General features: G+C 50.6%; 1 protein-coding gene across 1 annotated transcript in view; it reads left to right on the forward strand.

Moving 5' to 3' along the window:
* The first annotated feature begins 2,458 nt into the window (after positions 1-2,458).
* Positions 2,459-20,546, forward strand: part of LOC119098064 (rab effector Noc2) — a 51,485-nt gene continuing 33,397 nt past the window's right edge. Inside the window, exon 1 of the mRNA XM_037220991.1 lies at positions 2,459-2,518. The gene's annotated coding sequence lies outside the window, so the exon portion shown is untranslated. The remainder of the gene's footprint in view (positions 2,519-20,546) is intronic.

Below are 20,546 nucleotides of genomic sequence, written 5' to 3' on the forward strand. Positions count from 1 at the left end.
GGTTATTATGCCTTCATATGCGGTGATGACATCGAGGGTGATCTCTTTAAGATCCGTGCACATATCAAGGTGGTGCACCGGGTACTTCTCGGCTCCTCCGGCCGGGCCTTTATAGCCTCGCTGAAATGGGACTGCTCACTCTGAGTCCGGACTGCAAGTATCTGCAGAACATGAGTTGGAATTAAGGGCGTGCGCGACGCATGCGCGGAACGCGAAACTGTAAATGGACCAAGCGCTGCGCTCCCTGCGGCCCATACCAAGCGTTGCGCTGCCTGCGATGCAGACGGAACATTGCGCTCCCTTCGGTGCCACTTACAGGGCGCCCCAATTCTGTCCGATAATTCCTTGCGTAGATCCGCTTTCGCCCGCATGCCGCAGACCCACAACCCTGTTCCTCATTGCAGCGTACTTTCCACGAATTCTTGGTGGCCGAAGGTCACAGGGTGTTGCGTGGTCGGTGACGCGGAAGAGGTCGATGTTGCGAGGAGCTGGTGATAACGGAGAGCGAGTGCGGCGGTGTTCGAAGAGGGGGCGGGAAGGAGGCAGATGCTGACGGACAGCGTGGGGCGGGCGCTTACCACCACAAGCTGAGACAGCTTCCTTGAGACGCTCCCAGGTCGTCGCCCGGCTTTCAATACAGTGTTGCGGGTGTTGGGACCGAACTCGATGGACGTGGACGTCGCGTGTGCAGTATCGCGCAAGGCCATTGTCGAGCTGTGAGGCGTCGGGGCTAGCTCTGGGAAGGACTGTTCCTCGTTGCATCACGGGAGGGAGGGGCCACCGTCGAATCATCACTGGAAGTCACACGTCCGGATCAGTTGGTGACCACACCTGCGTTTTGGCTGTATGCGGCCACAGTGAAACGTATTCTACGTCGCTGTAAATCTGTTGAGGATATACGCGCGATTTTTTCTTGCACATGGCACACCAAATGTGTGTTACAAACGCACCAAACGTATGCTAAAAAACGCACCATATATGTGCTTGGCGCTCACCGCGCGGCTTATTTTGTATCTCGCTGAAGTTAACGCTCCATGCAAACTCGGAAGTCCCAAGCTCAGACCGGAGCGACGGGAATGCGAATGACAGAGCCCGACACTCCACTGTCGGTATGTGTCGCTGCTACGCGCGCCGCGCGGCCGCCCGGAGCGGGCGCCTGCCTGGAGTGCTGCGCCGCAGGACACGCCGGCCGGCTGGACCGGCCTTTCGAGCCAAGCCGCCTCGGAGCCTCCGGCCGAAAACGGGACGCTGCCTTTGTTTTTGAACTTGACGCAAAGTTCAACATTGACCGGAGCTCATTAACTCGCTTTGACAACCTTGCAATTGGTGGTGAACAAGGTGTAAAGTGATTAAATATTACGCGGCGTTCGACTGGGCGCGCGAGTGGAGAAGCCGGACCGCCGAATGGCAGGTGAGGCCGTGGCCACACCACCTTTTATTGAAACCCGAGACTCAACCATTGCCGTATTGACAGATAATCCACTCTGACCACTTTCATGCACAAACTGTTGGCATTATGTGGACCGGGATACCAATGCTGACTGGTTCGTCGACTGGACGGGCTATGAGGCTCAGAGGCCTGGACTGGCAGTAGCGAGTCCGGGCACCATCGCCATGTTCGATTCAAGGGTTACACCGACCTATGCATCGCGCATGCGAAAACTCCCGACCATCTAGAATTATGACGAAGCCCGCGAACTCGCGCATTTGGCGATCACATTTGTCCATAAGTGGTAACGGCGGCCAACAGTTCAGGGAAAAATTCCCGAGTAAGGTGATGGGCATAGGCGGATCCTGGGAGGGGGGGGGGGACACGGGGCCATGACCCCCAAAAAACTCTGAGAGTATGTTTACCCCCCCCCCCCCCAAAGCATTCCCAGAACTTCATAAAAGTTTCGTCTACCTACCGTCTGTTTTAACTTCGTACTGGACTGCACTATCCGAGGTCCAGAGCATCCCACACCAGCCAGCTGGCGACGAACGGTTGCACCCCCTCCCGAAAAAAAAACAACTCCATGCTAGATCCGCCCCTGGTGATGGGATGGAGGTCTGCTAGTGAAGCAGCGTTGTCGGCCGTTGGTTCGGTCAGTCAAGGTATTTGCCGATGCGAACCAAAGAAGTGAACGAGCAAAGACCGCCACGCCAGCGAGAAGTTACGAACAGGGTAACTACAACGACGCCGCAGTCTTCCTGACACGACGCGGAAGCACGCTTGCCGCATATCCGGGATTCCCTCCGTCGGGCGCTGCGGGCTCGGGGCCACGAGCCGCCCCAACCGCCCGCGCTAGTCAGGGCCGTGACCTCCGATCCCCCGCCCCCCGTCCGCCGCCGGCGTCTCCGCTCCGGGGGCGCAGGTGCCCGCGGCCTTCCGCCGGCGCCGACTGCTGGCCGCGCATGCGCGCTGGCCGCGACCAGGTGGTGCGGCAGCCGCCGTCGATCCGATAAAGCGACAGTCGGTCAGGTGCGCGGTGGCAGTCGGGTGCGCCACGCCTCTCTCCGCCGGGTTATTCGTCTGTCGGTGAGTGGGAGCACGCCCGTCGCCGCCGGCGCCGACGCAGCCCGCGGCGTCGGCTTCGGCGCAGAGCGGAGCGTGTTTGCGTGCTGTCACGTCGCGCTTGACGGCGACGCCCCAGGTGTTCGGCGTCGGCGGCTGCCGGGTGATTATGCGACGGTGGCGCGGGACAAACACGCTGTCGGCGAATGCCGGCTCCTCGAATGCTCGTCTTGCAGCCGACCGTCGCTCGCTGCTACGCGGCGCGTTCCGAGACCGGACGGCAGCGGCTTGTGCAGTGCCTCCGGGGACCCGGGGGTAGGGGCGACAGCGCACCATATGCGGAGGGGATCCGGCCCGGCGGCGCGCGTCTGGCTTTAGATAACGCGCTCGCCGTTGCCTGCGGGCTGCATTCGTTATGTTAGACGCTTTGCCGTGCAGGCGGCAGCAATTTCGTCGAGTTCTGGAATTAACATAAGGACATAAATGCGCTGCAGGGAAGTTTTGGAGGATGTGTTCAGCTGGTGGGCCATGCAAATGAAACCTGCCGTGAAATGCGCTGTTAATGCCTGTTGAATGTCCACGCCATGGTATCAATCGCACTTCAGGCACGAAGCTAGACTTCCCCAGGGAGGGACCAAATGCCACATTTTGTTCAATCTCTTGCAGACTGACTAAGTTTCTGCAGAGTCGCTTGGCATCTGGTATGCACATTTCCTGGCTTGGGAAACCATGGCCTCCGTGCCTTTCCCTGCCTTGGCTACGGACCCTTCCGAAATGCGTCATTATTTACGTTTACATTACCCACGCTACCCACGTACTCGCGTACGCACGCCAGCGCAGAACACCCGCTCAGCTCGGAGCACATTCCTTGATGGTGCTCAGTGATGTCAAGATCTTTTCAAGAAAGGCCATGCAAATGGGGTTATGAAATGAAAATAATATGACACAAGACCGTATGGCAAAGATCCGTGCGAAATGAACCTGGCTTTGGCGACATCGTATTTCACTAGGATCAAATGGGTAAATGGTCGTGTAATAAATTATCGAGCAGGATACGCGTGCGAAGGATGCAGGCTGTAACGAAAAAATGCACGGGAATAAGATTTCATGCCAAAAGACTGGGATAAGGACCGTACGGGATAAAGCTCATAAAGGCAAAACCTCTCACGCGACACGGATCATGTGGTAAAAGGCCGTGTAGTCCGCTTCGTTTATCGGGTGCAGCTTGGAAGGAAGCCACAACGAGCAGCGAGCGCCGGGCAAGGAATTTTGGCCCTTCCACCGAACCGGACCGAGCAACGGCGTCTCCACGCCATCGCTAGACGGACATAACTAAATGTCTGTGTGGCCAGATGTCCAAGGCGACTGGAAATGCTGCAGGAGCTAGTCATTGAAATTTGCGTTCGACACCGCCCTTGAGACATCCTCCCAGCAGGAGAACCTTTCCAGGCATTGTAGGGAAGCACAAATCGTAGAGGTCCAGTCGCCTCGACATAAAAGGCGCCGGCCACCCTTGTCGCCGGATAATGCCGCAAAGTCGACCATCAATGGCTCGTAAATCGAGGTCAGCGGCACCTTTCACGACGCCAGTTGCAAAGATCCCTTACGGACTTCGGTCACCGGGTGTGAAGTTGAAAAATAGGGAGATGCATCAATTCTCCACAACTAGATATGTAACAGCACCTATCGCTATTGCTATCCTTTCTGGAAACTTGCGGCCACATTCAGAGACGCGGCCAGGACATTTTAAGTGTGTGTGGGGGGGGGGGGGGGGGGGCAGCGTAGCGTAATAAAAATGCATCGTCTTTTTTAAAAATAATTCCGTCAGGGGCCATCTGTGGTGACAACTGAAAAAAAAACATGAGGGTCTAACGAGGAGGCCGTTGACTACACCTGTGGCTACGTTGGTTCCATGGAATGTACACACAGGTGCGCCTCTTATGTTTATTAAATTACGTATCTAGCCTATGCTTCTATGCTATTTTCCATCATACATTTAAGGAGTTATTGCTGATTATCTTAGACCAATGGTCTTTCCCACTACCCTTTGTGTGCGGCCCTTTGCAACGATGCAATCGTCTTGCCATTTTCTCGAAAAGCGGTGTCCGATACCATGTTTTCTCAGATATTTCCAATGAATTTTAAAATGATATTTACCCATCATGCTCTTTTACCTGAGCATCGCCACATGTGATCTTTTGCTCATGATATATTTTACACGATCCTTTCCATACGGTCCTTTGCCTGATGGCATTTAGTTCCACACAATATTTTTCTCACGATGTCTTGACCACGACCCTTTTCCACACAATCCTTTGCTGTGTGACCTTTACTCTGCAATCTGATATAATTGCATTCGCTGCGCCACAGCCCGTTGAGTACGTTTCATCACGACTGTGCATACCAGGTAGGCCGACAGCGATGAATAGACCCTTCAGATGTTTGGAATTCCAGTTACACAGGTATTCATGGAGCGCGACTTTTCTGTGTCCCCATATTTGCTAAAGTTGATGGCAGTTTCAATCGTCACACTGGTGCTGGCCTTGCCAGAAGTTCGGCGGACATAAATTTCGTCGTTTTGGTTCGTTTTGTTGGGGTAGCTTTTAGCGGAATATTTCGCCAAGGATGTTTCGCAGCAGACAGACCTGTAGACAGCTGATCTTTTTTGGTCACTTAGACGTTTGGGATTTGGTGGTACTTGCCCATGCGTTGCGTTCTGGCCGTGCGCAAATGAACGAGGTATTACGCATGCACGCGTGTGGTCGCTCGTCTGTTATAGCATGGGACAAGGAAGCCAAAGCCTCACCATGGGCTGCATGCAACGTCATGAGCATTTTCTAGGCGATTGCAAGTGTTTCTGGTCACGTGGCGTCTATGAGACATAGGTAGACGATGAACAATCCGTTCGATGTTCCAAGACAAAAATGTTTTTGGTGAATTTGCAAGAGAAACGTGAAGTTCTTGAGCTGATATTTTTTTGCTTCCATAATATTCAGTCATAGAGGCATTAGGCACTGTCCGAAACTAGCTACCTGCATAATGGTATGCATAATGCAGACTACCTGTGCAGAGAGTGCAGTGGTGTTCGAGATTTCTGGCTTCTAACACGCGAGGAAATCAAATTCCTCTCCGCTCCCGGGGGATGCCCTGCTACATTAACGCGAGATTTGACCTTTCTCATCTTTCGGGTTGGTTGGTTATGGGCCAGCATCAAAGTTCTTCGTTTGGCTTTCACTTGTGCCATAGGTGTGCTCCCACACATATGTTTTTCTTGGTGATGAGTCCGCTGGATTACTGCGCCAGATACTTTAGAATGTTTTGGTGACACGGAGTTGGCCTGGGTCCGATATGATTCTGACGCCAACTGAATAAAGCCACATCCTAGGCTGGTTACCATCCACTGATGACTCATTCCAGAGCATCGAACACGTACGGTCACGATGTCGGCTGTGAAATGGAACAGAGCCGCATCATCTCCACGCGTCTGCGAGACCTGCGTCCCCGTTTGGCATCAGTGATGTGTCTGCGACAGCGGCTTCGTTCCGGAGCAGGGGCCGGTCATCGGCGGGCGGCGATCGATAACAGCTGACCGTAGAAATCTAATCAGTGTTTGTTGGGCCGTCGGCCTGGGGTCGCTGCTGTCTGGCCGTCGCCGAGTGCGGCCAGATCTGAGGCACCCGACAGCCGTCAGCTCTGACGTAGCCGTCGGTGGGCACGGTGCCGGGAATCGTGGGTCGGCCGACGCGCGGGGCACACCCTGTCTGCCCGAACATATGGGCCGGCTGGGCGGGCGCGGAGCGGGGGCGGTCAGCAGGTGTCGGCTCCCCGCTGGCCACTGACGCGTGCCACCTGCTCCCCTTTGGCGGTCGGCGGCGGTGATGAGTGGTCGGCGTCGTCCCGTGTCCGGTGCTCTGATTCCGAGGTCGCATAAGATGGGCGCTGGCGACCGGGCGCCGAACAGAAGGTCGCGCTCGACGCCATCGGTCACCGCGCCCGTCAGAACCCCGCTAATCAACAACAGCAACTCAGCGACGGGAGAGCGAAGTTTGAACAGGAGCTGAACACGCCGGCATGACAGTGTCCGTCATGTTGGCGGCGCGGGGCCGGCTCGATATCAGCGGCTGCCGCGGTCCGGCCTTGGGGACGGGGCGAGCGCAAGCAGGTCACGCTCGCGGCAAGATATGAACGCACCTCCGGCGGCGCCGGCGGCGGCCGCACGCGACAGCTCAATCTGCCCCGCCCCGTCAGTCGGCGGCCTCACGAAAGGCCTCAGCCCTCCCTCGTCTCCGCTCTCCAGCGGGTCGTCGCTCGCGGCGCGCGCCGGTCGACGTCAGCCGAGGACGGAACTGGAGACGCTGCCTAGCGGCAAACCGCACCACGGCTGTCGCGGCAGAACAAACGGTCCGGAGGCCGTGACCAATCATGATTGAGCGGCCGACGATCGGGTCCCACGGGTTTGGCGGTGGGAGACGACAGAGCCGGCGCCGGCGATGGATGGCCTGTCGGCTCAGGCGGAGGTGGTCCGGCCAGGAGCGGGGTCAGGTCCTATTCTGGGAGGGGCGTCGCTTGCCGTCCCTCAGGGGCGACAGTTTCGCAAAATCGGCTGACGGGGACAGGTCGAGTGGAATAAAATCAGATCTACCTCCAAATCTGAACCCGACGTCAAAGTGGAGGTTGTGAACGGATTGAACCTTGGGGCGTGAGGTGGAGTGACTGGGCTCACAGCTGTGCGGGATTTTGCGGCGCCCACCTGTGTGCTTAGCTACGTCTCTAATATCAATCCATCTGGTCTGACGTACTGAAAGCAATCACTTTAATCGAGAAAGAGCGTGGCTTTGGGGTTTCGGTGTTGTTGGGCCCTGTGCTGAAAATAAATGACCCTCAGCATGGCAGGGGAGATCGGTTAAGCAAAGTTGTCGAGAAATGGCTGGGATATACACGTATTATTAGAATATTTAACGCTTAAAGTCGTTGTTCATCATGCCCGGTGGTCTGACTCATGGGCATGGTCTCGACTTGTGATTCACCGCCATGGTCATATTGATTTAAGTTCTCGACCCGTGGCCAGGAGTACAGCATTGAAAAGCTGAGTACACTCGCAATATATGGACATTCCACGATGGATTAAAATGTCATGTGTAAGTGTCTTCTTTCGACCAGTTTGGCTTAGAGGTTGTCTATGCTCCACATTGCATCCATGCGGTTTTTGGCTTTCTAAATTGCATAGGTCACTGTATTTTGGGGATCACGTGGCAAGTTTGAACCGAAAATACTTTGTTTCTATACAGTGGTTACTCTGATTTGATCGGACCCTGATCTGGTGAGACAAGCATAGCATGTAAAGCAGATGATCTGCTGCATCCATTAAAAATAGTTGCCGCCATTTCCGGTCTTTTCTTGAGCCCGTTACCTTGTCATCTTTTCTTATATGGATTACCTTCCGAAATGTCCTATTCTGTCCGATGCTCTGTTGCGTCCTCGAGTTGAATAGTCAGTTCATGTCACTGCCTTTAAATATCGTCGGTGCGCGTAGCGTGCAACATAAATAGTATGAATATAATTTTGGAACTCCGCCCCGATAGCCCAGTTGGTTGGAGTGTCTGCTTTCCCATCCACTCACCCGTGGCTGGTTAGGTGCTCGCGATTTGCCCTTGACAGGTGTGGCCTGCGGTCGGTGGCAGCGGCCGCGCTTGAGGTCAGGTGACGTCAGAGGGCACGACAGACCGTGCCGAGGATTTCGGCACGGTCAACGCTCGCCACCAGACTCTGCCCTTGACGTGTCATTGAGAGGTCGGACGGCACGGGTCAGGGGCTCGCACAGTAGGCACTACTAAGCGTGGGCTCTGGTTCCAGAAAACCAGACATTCAAAATGTTCGGATTAAATCTCTAAAAAGTAATTGCATTTGGATAACTTCAAAAGTCGTGTAAACCAATGGGTATCTACACTGAATAGGTAAGGGCATGGTCTGTGTACAGAAAAATTAGTGTATGGGCAAAATTAGGGCAAAATTAGGATATGAACATGGATAATGGTAAGACGTTTATAGCACGTTGGGTTGATACTTCACGAAATTTTACGCAATAATACTACATGGGGTTTTTAGGTTCATTAAGCTTTATTCACACTGCTTTGTCGATTATCAGTTCAGAAGCATAGGCTGTGATGTGAACTCTCGTAAAAATTGTCCTTAACCTGTAATGAAGGCATCAATTTCACGTTAATATTAATTTAATAAAAGCAAGCAATCAGAAAGCACAAAGCAGTGCAAGCGGGTGAGTAACAGGTGTGTACATTTTACTACGAATGAGTAGTGGATGGATTTATTCACAGCCCTATGGGTAGCGGGTGGATTCGACGAAGGAAATTTTACGCGTGAAAACCTCTAATAGCAATGTTGCATTTTTGCTGTCAGCTCTACAAAAGTCTCAATGCTATGATTCGTACGCATCTCTTCTTACTGTACAGACTTGTCATAGTGGCATAATTTTACCTCGAAGCTTCGCGACCAACTGTAGCTGAAGCATACCTGATAATTGGCGGCAGTTGTATGCACCGTACACATGGTAGCACCTTGATATGTCGATAACTAGTATACCGTTACATTATATTCATTCGCCGGTACTATGTGCAGGAAGGTTTGAATTTTTGTAACGAACCGCGCACTGTGAAAACGTGTGGTCATTTCCTCTACCGTCTCCGATAAATATTTAGGTAGAGATTAAATAACTTTATCTATTCACTAAGGGTTTCGTAACTGAATTCGAAGAAGAAGCTGGGCTTGGAACTTGATATAAGCAAGAAAGTAATACTTGATATAAGGCCTTCAACTCCTAACCTTTCAACTTAACGAGTTAAGAGGTTTTATGCTGTTATCAATCATCGATATACTAAGAGATACTAGCTTTATGACGTTATGGAGCGAACATTGCGCATATTGACAGAACTGGACGTCTCAGACCGCCTTTATGATCACGAATGAAGAAGGTTGAGCAGCGTCCAGCCAAAAAAATACGCTTGCACACCGGGGCATGGGGATCCATGAAATGTGCCGAATTTGTGCAGACACTGTCATAAAAACAGGTGAAAAAACAAAATCTTATTCCCAGGTTACCCGGGATCATCCGACAGATCTTATCCCGATATGTCTCTTATCTCTGCACACAACGAGTCTAACACAGCCTGACACGGAGTAATACCTCGAGAGAGTAAATGACATAGTTCCGACTAAGCTTCCCCACACGCAGAATCACTTTCACCATAGATGTAACAAACATGTACAGCAAAATTCACAAAGAAGAAGATATATACTCGACAATGAGTCTTATCGAGGAAAACCTGAATAGAATATGCCCTTTGGGATAAGCACAGTTGACTGTGCTTAACCAGTAACTCACATACTCAACCATAGCCTCGTGCGCTTCGGGAAGTTGGTGAACAAACGAAAGGCGCAATGGTGGGCAACCACGCCACCATTAGCGTTAGACTATGCACTGTTTTGAGTCATCTTTTCTAGCTAAATAAGATATGAAACCCTAGTTGTGGTTGCATCATATTACTGACGTGTAGACATCAGGGCCTGTGAGCTGAGCACACTGCCAGTTCTTGTGTGCAAAATTTCATCAACGCCATCCTAGTATTTCATTTACTCTGAACCACATCACCACACAAAGCGTGTGGATTACATAACTCGGCACTCTTTTGTGGTAGAACCAGATGGAAGCTGCACCACAGAACTCTACTTGTTCCCATCGCCGCTCCCATCATACTACATTGCAGTTCGGCTCACACCATGGCTGCTAGGAAAGCCATTTTCATGTCACGAATACGGGAAGCGTTGGGTGTGTCTTATGATCGGAAATCCTGTCGGCGTAGTCTAACTCAAATGCCGCTTCTATCCTGTCGGCGTAGTCTAACTCGAATGCCGCTTCTATCCTGTCGGCGTAGTCTAACTCAAATGCCGCTTCTATCCTGTCGGCGTAGTCTAACTCAAATGCCGCTTCTATCCTGTCGGCGTAGTCTAACTCAAATGCCGCTTCTTTTCCGTGAGAATGGATACCCATAACACCGAGTGGGGCCTGCCGTTTGTGCCACACGGTCTAAATTTAACGCTGCACCAGTTTGGCGAAGAAGTTGTAGGAGGGTAAAGCGAACCAATTACGTGTATGTGAGACTCCCTTTTACAGCTAACGGGCCGTGCAAACAGATCAATGCGCCCCTCGATCGAACGGTTTGCATGGCCTCAGGGCAGCGTGAACTAGCGGTCCTACTTAAGAGTCGAAGCTTGTGCGACCAGCCCTACAGACCCGAACATAGAGCTCGGAGTAGGACTTCCTATACATCCGTTAATGGACGGAAAGGAAATGCGTGCGGAGGAGCGTAGTAGAATATAAGCGTAGAATATAAAATATTTTGCAAACTCTGCCCACAAATGCTTACGTGGACGAAACAAACCGTAGCATTTGTGATCGATTAATGAGCATCTTGGAGACGCACGCCTACGGGGAGTGTCCACGCTGCTAGGGGAACACGTGGTGGACCGACACGGACCAATGGAGTATAGCGCAACAAATACCAACTTTGAAATGTAAATGCCAGCAACAGCTAAGGATGACGCGGACCTCGAGACCTTTCAATCGCTACACATTCGTAATATTCGCCCGACGCCGAACTTACAAACGTAATCACAAGATCTGGTTCGAGCAACTTTGCTTGGCTATGCACGTTTAGAAATGACTTCTTATTCGCTGTGATGAAAACCAATGGCCGCTTTCTACATACCCTGACACTGGCTACGACCCCCAAAACCTTTCAGTCTAGCCGCCTTTATTTCGAGGAGCCTTTAGCAGTACCTTACATTGGGCGCCAGGAGGTGAGAAGCTGAATGCGTAGAATGTTCGTGGGGTTCGCGCAATGTTCGTGGCGCCTGTTCATCGAAGTAAGAAACTTTGTAACGTACTATTGGGTGTGGGCCATGGTAACCTTCCGGTTTAATCGCATGTGTTCGTGCAGAAAATCGGGCGTAGAGTCGTGCCTTCAGCGTAGAATCGTGATTAGGGTATGGGAGCTCGGTTATTTTTTATTATGGTATCCTTTAGTGGCGGTGTCTGCACATATCTAACACATGCTCTGGATCCATTTGTCTTGGTTTGTAAGACTGCTTTTTCACATGTACAAACTAGAAGAACCGTGTTGTCTAGAGAAGAGACGCAACGTTCTCCAATACATCAGCCCGCAGCCCAGCCTGCCCCGCCTAGATAATGATCCAGCCCGCAAAAGTCCGCTATGCTACAATGCTGATCCGCCATTAACCCGCCAGTACAAAGTTGTTGCAATATGCATTTAATCACTTCACCCTTATTTTAGACCTATACGCTAAAATATGCATAAAATAGCATGGGGAAAGTGTCGTCCAATCGTAGCATTGATTGGATAACAGCAGTGATGTTGCTCAGAGAGCAGCAATCAAAGCATCTGTACAATGAAACTTATGATGCACAAAAGTAGATCGTAAGCAATGTGATAGCAGCTTTCAACTACAAAAAAGAAGCAAAAGGGTATAAATTAAATTCGCCTCTGACCAGAATGTTTCAAACGTTTCACCCTTCTACCTCATCTCCATAGGCCAAGTAGCATTTCTTCTAAAATTGCATGCAAGTGGGAACTTTGCGCTGATAGAGTAAAAAATGTTGGATGTTTCAAGTCATGGGAGGTGTCAGCTCATTACAATGTGCATTAGCTGAATCATCATTCGACTGCGTCACAGTTGCCACAAGCCGATATTTCTAAATGAAGAACCAAAGCCTGCTATATGGTGTTTGCTGTCCTTCAGTGCATACTTCACGCAAAACATACCGCATAAAACCGCATGGTAGCTTTTGAAGTGATCCTCATTTCTGTTTTGCCGCCATCCACGCTCCAGCCCGCAGGCATCGCCGCGCCGCTTGTGTGAAATGACGTGAAATCAAGGAAAGCAATGATATGTTGTCCACGGATATTTGCCCCTCCGGTGGCATCGTTGACTTTTAGCAAGGTCATCAAAAACTGTGACATATCGTTGCATGCTGTCCTGCAGCATGCAACAATATGAACAAACTTCTATGAAAACATAACAATAATTCCCAGAAACTCTTCGTACAGTTCACATAGCCTGCAGACTGCAACTTTCAATCTTTTCGAATGCCTCATCGGCGTCATATGTTGAAATGTTTTTTCACACAGAACTGCATGCGGATACAAATATTGAAAGTAACGAACAAGACAGACAGAACAAAAGCCGTCGTGGAAAATGTGATGACGATAGTAACGATCGCAGTAAGGAAAACCGTATTATGTAGGTGCCTTGTTGTGATTGCACATTGGCTCTCCTTCAGGCATAGACAAACCAACTTGATGCCACCGCCTCTTTCAGTTTTGACAAGTGTTTCGCATTTAATACGCGAGTAACTGCCAGCTATATTGACAAGTGCGTGAAGCTAGGCCAGTGAAAGGCTCGCAGCTTCCCATGCATTTCATTATTCATGGATATTGTTCGTGATTTACGACGTAAATGTCAGATGGTTTTATGGCTTGCAATAATGGTTTTCTTTAAATCAAGAAAGGTTGAGTGCACCACAACCTCACAATATTAACCAAGTGCAGTGTGTAGTTGTGTTCATATTAAGGACCCACCTCACTGCAGCTCGATGAAATTAGACAATGGTTCAGAAAATTTGGTTTGTTGTTCTTGCGTTTTTCAGTGAAATGTTTCCTGCTTAATTTTTGGAACTTAGTATGCTGGTGTGTGGTGTCTTCCAGTGATTTTCTGCAACTGATGCTCTTGCTATAGAAAATAGATACTTTTTCATGATCTGGTTCTTGTGTTTGTGTATGGCAGAATGCTCTGGTTTTGGGATGATTTTGAAGCTTAAGGAATACCAAAACATACGTTATTTTGGCTGTTAAATTTTTTGACCCACATGAGCCCGCTACGTCTGGCCGATAACCTAACCTGAAGCCCGCGGGTTCAGGTGGTTCAGAAATTAGTGAGTTGGCGTGCTGAAAAGCTGCTTCACTAGTCTAGACTAGTCTTTTCCACTTAAAAGTACACCAATGGCTATAAGAGAGTTTATTTCATCACATCTGACGCTGGCCTCAATCTCTTATGTGTGGAAAATTTATTTTAATTTAGCACTGAAATTCAAGTCTTGTCACTCGACATGGCCATCGCGTCTCACCCCGGTGTTTATAGCCGAAAGCGTCTGGTCTGGAGTGCCATCGTATCTCACCCCGGTGTTTATAGCCGAAAGCGTCTGATCTGGAGTGCGATCGCGTCTGGGAACCAATGGCCACCTCCTGTCTATTTAAACGCTTCCGTTAACCTTTCCCCGATGCTTATGTACGGCTGGCCCGCCTCTTGGCGCTTAATATCCCGCTGTCAGCTCTGCCCTGACACGGCAAGGCGATCTCTTCGGTATTCATCTATCTCGGGCACCTCTAGATGTGAGATCCTCTCGTGGGCTTCCAGAGCGGCTGCCTGGAGACGGTGGAGGAAATGAAACATCGGGTGCCCACGGCCTGAAGGTCGATCTTGTCCAGGCGCGTGTCGACCGTGGCCATATTTCACCGTGACTCGTTCAGGCGGCGGGAGGACATAGGCCTGTTGGCGTGATGGAAGTGGACCGATCCGATGGCTGTCTCATCCATACCGAACGTCTCGAAAGGTAGCGAGCGACGGTATCCCCCCCCCCCCCCTCCGTCCTCAAATTGCTACCAATCTTGGCCTCAAAACTGCCGAGAGCGCCGGCCAGCCAGACGGAGCAATGGTGTCAGGTGAGCGCGGTTGAGTAAAGCGTGCTTTGATAGATGCTATTCTGAAATTAGCGAGGAGACACTCTAAATACAGTGGATAGCACCGCGACTTGGTAAACAAACCCAACCACATGAGAAACCAGTGTTGCAGCCGTTCGAAGCGGGCGAGATGTGAAACGGCAGCACCGCTCAAAATGACGCTACCGTACTCTATCAATGATCTTATACCATCTCACTCAGCAAAGGCACATAGCAAAGCTCTATGACTGGACCGCGCATGAAACGGACACGGTCGAGGACGCGGTTTTTGCACGCTTCGCATGAAAAGGCCGAGCCTCCCGTTTGCTTTTGAGACAGTCGAATCTACGTGTTTAACAAAAGTGAGATTGATATCCAGGAAGACGCCATGAACGCGAATCTGCTGGCAGCTATCAAAGCAGTGTCCGTCTAGTGCAAATGAGTAGTGAACAGGTGACACACGGAGAATGAATGCGATGGTTTTTCACCCGACTGGGCTCAATTTCAGCCCTTAGTTTTGGACCATTCACAGAGGTGATCTAAATTCACCTGAAGTGTAAGATAATCTACTTCGTTATCGATTTGGTGATAAATCAGCGTACATAAGGCACTCACTCTCCATTCGGTCAGCAACTTCAGCCAAAAATCAGGCGAACAGCAATGGTCCCAGGATGCTGCCTTCCGGGACACCAGGTCGCGCTGGAATCCAGTCAGACTGATTGATGTTCAGCACTACGCGTTGTGAGCGATTGCTCAAATGCGACTCCAGCCAGCAATACACGTAGCCAGTGATGCAATAAGAATAGCGAAGCTTGCGTGGCAGAAGAAGACGATTGACGCAGGTGAGCGCTGAAGAGTAATTGGTGTAAATTGCGCCCGTTTGTCTACATTTTGAGATATGTATTCAGCGGTATTAAGCAAAGCGTGACTGTCGTGTAATGCAGCAGCGCTTTGGAAAACTCCGCTCCGGAATGAGTGTGTTCGGTATCCTCTTGTGCCGCGCACGCCAACCCCGTGTGTCGTGTCGAGGCACGTGCCACGGCGCCCCGTGACAGCTAGCAGCAGGTCAGCGGGAGCCTGCTGTATGGCCCAGCGGGCAACCAGCGGCCCAAATCGGATAACACTGGAAGTGTTGAGACCAGACGTGGACACAAATCTTTACGAAGTGCGGCGAATGCACTAGTAGCTGTCAGGTTGTGTTTTCGGTTCAGCCACGCTGTATTTTAACGTTCAATAACATTCATGTTATTGTGGCATACATCCGCTTCAGGTTCAGACCGACTTCGTGTGACGGCCTGCTGTCGACGCGAACCATTTAAATGTTATTTTCTTTTTTTTCATTACCGAAGCCGGCACTCTTTGATCTACAGCTTACCAACGAAGGCTTCTCAAGAAACAGCATCCACGCAGCAGACTGCAAAAGTTCGAAAGTGATGCAGTCACCGTCTCAAATGCAAACCTTCACATTTGAGGCACAGGTCTGCGTTTGGCAAACGGCAGTCCTCCGTTGATGTGCTGCCTTGTATTTGGTTTCACATTCAAGCATCCATGAAACGCGGCCAGACCTCATTTTTCAGTCAACACTTACTGCATTACCTTGTTTGCATGTGCTCATGCAAGAAACAGGTGGAAGGGGACCATCACTTGTTGCTCGTATTTCAATACTGAGGATCATATGCATTTAAAACAAATCCAAGGCTTCCTTGACCACCACATTTTGGGCATCCAGAAGGTGATCTGACAGAACAAGACACGGCCCTTCTTCATTTTTCATTGGACAACTGTGCAGGAGCAACTGTGCTTCATGCAACTATCTTATTGACTGATGTGTGTCAACATCGTTACATAAGCTTACAATTCTGGCCACTGCGTGTTACTTCCGCCAGACTGGCTTCAACTGGTGATGCGGCTAACAGTGACTCACTCAGAGGCATGCAAAATCGCATGACAGAGAACAGTAATGGTAGTGACTGCCGAGTTCAACATTGTCCCATTTCGGCGATGTTTTTCCAACGTTACGGGGTCACGCGGTGCGTTGCGTTCCAGAAACAGACGCCGTGCCTGTCATCTGTAGGGGTGTTCCGTGAAACTCAAGGAGCCGAGTGGTGCTTTGAATCATATCGAAGGAACCTGGTGGTTCTTTGAAATACAGCGAACCGGAAAGGTCACAGAGATGCGCCGTTCTTGGGCCTAAGACGCAATTCAAGCTGGCCTCAACTCTCAAGACCACGTGTGAATAAGGCACATGAGATTAATATGCGATATCAAATTCCGTCGTTCATTGCGTGCTTTAGACGCTATTATAATATTTGCATTGCTGTTGATTGCTTAATTACTTACCAGCAAGACGTCTTGTGGCGTAGTACTATACAGGGCAGCACAACACTGTACGAAAGTAGCTTTACGACGACGAGTGCTATAGATAACGCAAAACAGAAGCGGATGGCTCGAGTCCTTCGACATTGAGAATCCGTGCAACCAATAAAAACGCCCGTATGCCGATACGGGACGAGCTAAAGGAAACATCTGACACAGCACAGCACCTGAAAGTTATCAGTCATCATCCAGTAGATGATACCGAAGCCCCTCGTAATGGAGTCAAACACCTTTGAAGACAAGGCGAATGGCTCTGATCATTGCATCTGAAAGCCCGTCTTTCATGACCGGTATGCAAGCGTAGGTGCACTGGTATAACGTTGCCCACTAGTCCTACGCAGACACAACTGAAAAACAGATTCGAAGGCTACTCTTAGTTATAAGGAATAGTTTGCTATTCTAGTCATAATAGGCATCTATCCCGCGGTCCTCAACAAAGGGTGAACATATGAGCTGAATGACTGGACGAAGTCGATCCATGTACTAAACATGTAACCAATGGCTTAACTTTGGCTTCGACGTTAAGTTTGACGTGACATTCAACCGCGTGCAGGCTGCCGGTCGCACAAGTTTGTCTACACCTGGCTGCATTGCGTATGCATGTGCTTGCATGTAGCCTCTGTTATCCAGCAGGGGTGTGCTGGGTACAGCTGGGGCGACGGATGGGACGAAATGGCAGCTCGTCGCAGTCGAAGGAAGCGATTTCTTATTGAGTCATACGCCTCCAAGCTACCAAATCAATCGACAGGCCCTCGTCAAAATTACTTGTGAACGAACGCGGAGCAGAGTTACTCTTTCTACCTGTTTCACGAAACATTGTCCCTAAAACCCCGTTTGTACAAATCAGTAAAAAAATATCATCTTCTGCAACGCTCTAAAAAATACGGACAACAGCATACTTGAAACCCGATTTCAGAATGCTCAGACCACAGACTTGTCGCCTAGGAATACCAATTCGCGGCGCCTATAGGGTTATGAACACTTTTTGCCGACACGATTGTGCACTTTCTTCTTCTCCAAATCGCGTGTTTCTCATGCCGTTGTTTTGCCGTGCCGTCGAGACCTGGACACGGCTTGGGTCCCTCTTGGCTGCTTATCGCGGCCGATGAAGGGACACGAGGTGCGGTAAATTGTGATACTGTGGTGTTTCAGGAGACCGCGCTTGATCAGACGGCTTGCATGCAAATGCTGGGAGGATATTACGGCACCACTTTAAGAAGCGCGCTGCTTGTGGCTGCAAGGCTGCTCGCGGCTACCTCCTGAAAATGTGAAACTCAACCTGCGGCCTCTCCTGTGCTTTAACAACTGTCGGAGACATTTACCTCCTACCACGTTTTCTTTTTAGAATCTTGTTCCGGTAGAAATTCCCACGTCGAATTTTGGCAGTCATTGGACAAATGTGACTTAACTTCTGCTAAACTGGCTGATGTTCGCGCACTGTCCGCAAGGCTGTATCAGAAGGGTCGTACCGAGGACTCAACGCTTCCGCTTCCTCAGTGCAGAGACGTCTCGCAAGTTTGGGGCACTAGGCAAAGCGTGAATAGCTCAGATTTCCCCTGGGAAATTTAGCCTAGTACCGCTTCCCAGTTTCCCCGATATCATTTCAATAAATTCCATCAAAGGCCCGTAGAAGATTTTCAAGTAAGTCGTTACAGGCGAAGAATGGGCTTCAACCGCAGTAATTTGGCATTCAGAACTGTTTAACGACATAGCTATTCATTGCTTTTTTGTGGAGCAGTGCTCCAAAACAACATTTTTTCTTTGAATACGAAAACTTCAAACGTAAAAGAATATGCCACCGGGACGGCCGAGAAACGCCGTTTGCTCGCTAGAACGTTTCGCTTTAGTTGGACATAACGGCTCGATTAGGCACTCAACAAGTTGTAACTCCGCGGATACGCGAACAATGTCGTTGAGAACTTCTTGCGATCGGAACTGCGGGCGAGGCGCAGTCCTACACCGTCGCCGCCGTGCTGAAGGCGAGCTGGGTGGAGCGCAGGGCAGGGTCCAGTCGTGCTTAGGTGGGCGGCCAGCGCCGGCTCGTCGCTGTTACGGCTCCCTGACCGGAATCGCGCTCGTGGCCGGATGCGGGTCAGCGTCAGAGCGATACGGCTTATCCGCGTAGGACGTGTTGCGGGACTGCCCCGAACGCCGCGGCGTCGCTCGAAATAGCACGACGCCAGCAAAAGACTGTCAACAGGGCTAATTGGGGATGTGGCAACGAAACAGCAGCGGCGGAGCCACGCAAATGAAAAGCTGTTTTCTTTTGGTCGCGGTCAATCGGTCTCTAGTCGATGCACCGGCCTGTGTGGAGGACCTGCCGAGGAAAAGCAGTCGTGTTGACGTGTGCCGCCATACCCTGGTAACATAGATGCGTCTGACCGCCACTACAGTGTGGCTCTGCTCTCAAATGGCAGCGCTGGTGACGAAACGTGGCGGGCCCGCCACCGCCGGCCGAGCGGAGGGAACGCCCCGCTCACTTTGCTATGCATAACATCACACTTACGGCGCGGCACGGAAGCTAGTGCCACGCAAAACAATGGTTTTGCCTGAAGCCACTCGGCATTTGACGGTGGTGAAGCCCCTGTGAAAGACACCGCGAAAGCCCCTGTGAAAGCCCCTGTGAAAGACACCGCGTGTCTCAGCTGCCTTGGGTATATTTATCTGTGGCTCGTTAACTTTTGACGTTTTCAATTATTTCTTGGTGGCCGCTGGCCTTCAGGAATTACTGTTTTTTTACGTTCAGTCGCATACATTAGCGTGCATACTCAGCTGGCTAGAGCGCCTGGCTTTCGAACCACCCACCAATGACGGGATGGAGTCGAGTTACTTTAGGCGCTCGCTATTTGCCCTCCACGGGTATACCCTGCAGATGGTGGCAGCGGCCACGCCAAAGGTCAGGTGACGTCAGAGGTCAGAATGATCCTTGCCGAGCATTGCAGCGTGTTAAACTTCCGCTGCCTAATGCTGCCGTTAACCTGGAATTGCACAACCGGATGGTATGTGTCAGGGCTCACACAACAAGCGCTGCAGAGCGTGAGCTCCGAATACATAAATTCATCCAATCAAAAAGGCTAGGATTCAGTCTTTAAAAAAACTGTTGGAAAACAGGCTTGCAAAATGCTTCCGTTGGACTCTTGAGCTTTGAAGTATTCCAACACCCGAAGGAATTAAAAGCGTTCCGCAAAAGAATAATGACTTTTCAAACAGATGTGCTGAAAATCGAAAGATTAGACCGTAAAGCCGCCAGGGCAATTTTCCCGAATTAAGGGAGCTTTTAATCACGTTTGAGGTTTCAGAACGCTGGAAGGTGTGACAGACTGACCACTAGGAGCTTAAAACTTACGAAGCTGCCGAGGTATGGATTTTGTGACAGGCTGCCGGCCTATCTTACAGCCCTGTGACGCCAAGGCAGTTCACAGATAAAATGTATTGGTGCGGCGTAGAGACAGTACTGAACTTGCCACCCGGCTTATCAAGGTTAACGCACACAGATTCTGGGTTTGTCTGTGCGTCGGTGGTTAGCGCCAGAAGAAGTATTGATTCAACCGGTTACAGATGCAAGCCTTGTGTTGCCATTTAAGAGATTCCGAAGCGTGCACAGTAGGGTGGCTCTGGTTCCATCCTTTGCTGAAAATGCAACGGGCGTGGTGTAGTGGTGTGTAATGCATTTGGATGTGCTAGACAAGCTGGACAACAGCAAGCTAGACAAAGTGGCCATCATAGAAGTGAAGTTTCAGTCCACCCGCAGAACGTGAGCGCCTTCGATAGCGATTTTGTATAGCTGTCGGCTGGGGTGAAGGCCAGCCTCAACTCAGATGTGGGGCTGCTTTACGAATGCGCGAGGAGTGTGACCCCCATAGACGCGA

Source organism: Pollicipes pollicipes, unplaced genomic scaffold, assembly GCF_011947565.3.
Source record: "Pollicipes pollicipes isolate AB1234 unplaced genomic scaffold, Ppol_2.1 Scaffold_4740;HRSCAF=5597_pilon_pilon_pilon, whole genome shotgun sequence".
Lineage (NCBI taxonomy): Eukaryota > Metazoa > Arthropoda > Thecostraca > Pollicipedomorpha > Pollicipedidae > Pollicipes > Pollicipes pollicipes.